We start from the raw sequence: 1,976 nt of genomic DNA, 5'->3' as shown, positions 1-1,976 counted from the left end.
TAGAGTTTGAATGTGGGGGTTCAACACCAAACTTAGAAGTTGGTTGTGGCCTCCCAACACCAAACTTAGAGTTTGACTGTGAGGGCTTTGTTTGACTCTGTTTTGAGAGAAGCTCTTCATGCTTCCTCTCCATGGTAACAGAGGGATATCCTTGAGCCTTAAACACAAAGGATTCTTCATTCACTTGAATGATCAATTCTCCTCTGTCAACATCAATCACAGCCTTTGCTGTGGCTAGGAAGGGTCTGCCAAGGATGATGGATTCGTCCATGCACTTCCCAGTCTCTAGGACTATGAAATCAGCAGGGATGTAATAGTCTTCAACCTTTACCAGAACATCCTCTACAAGTCCATAAGCTTGTTTTCTTGAATTGTCTGCCATCTCTAGTGAGATTATTGCAGTTTGCACCTCAAAGATCCCTAGCTTCTCCATTACAGAGAGAGGCATGAGGTTTATGCTTGACCCTAGGTCACACAGAGCCTTCTCAAAGGTCATGGTGCCTATGGTGCAAGGTATTGAGAACTTCCCTGGGTCCTGTCTCTTTTGAGGTAATCTCTGCCTAGTCAAGTCATCCAGTTCTTTGGTGAGCAAAGGGGGTTCATCCTCCCAAGTCTCATTACCAAATAACTTGTCATTTAGCTTCATGATTGCTCCAAGGTACTTAGCAACTTGCTCTTCAGTGACATCTTCGTCCTCTTCTGAGGAAGAATACTCATCAGAGCTCATGAATGGAAGAAGTAAATCCAATGGAATCTCTATGGTCTCAGTGTGAGCCTCAGATTCCCACGGTTCCTCATTAGGGAACTCATTAGAGGCCAGTGGACGTCCATTGAGGTCTTCCTCAGTGGCGATCACTGCCTCTTCCTCCTCTCCAAATTCGGCCATGTTGATGGCCTTACACTCTCCTTTTGGATTTTCTTCTGTATTGCTTGGAAGAGTACTAGGAGGGAGTTCAGTAACTTTCTTACTCAGCTGACCCACTTGTGCCTCCAAGTTTCTAATGGAGGACCTTGTTTCAGTTATGAAACTTTGAGTGGTTTTGATTAGATCAAAGACCATGGTTTCTAAGTCAGAGTGGCTCTGCTTAGAATTCTCTGTCTGTTGCTGAGAAGATGATGGAAAAGGCTTGCCATTGCCAAACCTGTTTCTTCCACCATTATTGTTGTTGAAACCTTGTTGAGGTCTCTGTTGATCCTTCCATGAGAGATTTGGATGATTTCTCCATGAAGAATTATAGGTGTTTCCATAGGGTTCTCCCATGTAATTCACCTCTTCCATTGAAGGGTTCTCAGGATCATAAGCTTCTTCTTCAGATGAAGCGTCCTTAGTACTGCCTGGTGCAGCTTGCATTCCAGACAGACTTTGAGAAATCATATTGACTTGCTGAGTCAATATTTTGTTTTGAGCCAGTATGGCATTCAGAGTATCAATCTCAAGAACTCCTTTCTTCTGATTCGTCCCATTGTTCACAGGATTCCTTTCAGAAGTGTACATGAATTGGTTATTTGCAACCATTTCAATGAGTTCTTGAGCTTCTGTAGGCGTCTTCTTCAGATGAAGAGATCCTCCAGTAGAGCTGTCCAATGACATCTTGGATAGTTCAGACAGATCATCATAGAAGATACCTTTGATGCTCCATTCAGAAAGCATGTTAGAGGGACACTTTCTGATCAATTGTTTGTATCTTTCCCAAGCTTCATAGAGGGATTCACCTTCCTTCTGTCTGAAGGTTTGGACTTCCACTCTAAGCTTACTCAATTTTTGAGGTGGAAAGAACTTTGCCAAGAAGGCATTGACTAGCTTTTCCCAAGAGTTCAGGCTTTCTTTATGTTATGAGTTCAACCATATCCTAGCTCTGTCTCTTACAGCAAAAGGGAATAGCATAAGTCTGTAGACCTCAGGGTCAACCCCATTAGTCTTGACAGTGTCACAGATTTGCAAGAACTCAGCTAAAAACTGATGAGGATCTTCCAAT

At 43.0% G+C, this 1,976-nt stretch overlaps 1 non-coding gene across 1 annotated transcript; it reads left to right on the top strand.

Annotated features, from left to right (window-relative positions):
* The first annotated feature begins 1,645 nt into the window (after positions 1-1,645).
* LOC130978112 (small nucleolar RNA R71) lies at positions 1,646-1,753 on the top strand. The gene has a single exon (XR_009085774.1). It is a non-coding gene; the product is annotated as a small nucleolar RNA R71 (small nucleolar RNA).
* Positions 1,754-1,976: the final 223 nt, after the last annotated feature.

The sequence above is a fragment of the Arachis stenosperma genome, chromosome 4 (genome assembly GCF_014773155.1).
Source record: "Arachis stenosperma cultivar V10309 chromosome 4, arast.V10309.gnm1.PFL2, whole genome shotgun sequence".
Classification (NCBI taxonomy): domain Eukaryota; kingdom Viridiplantae; phylum Streptophyta; class Magnoliopsida; order Fabales; family Fabaceae; genus Arachis; species Arachis stenosperma.
The sequence above is the reverse complement of the archived record's forward strand: the minus strand, read 5'-3'. Positions and strand labels throughout refer to the sequence as shown.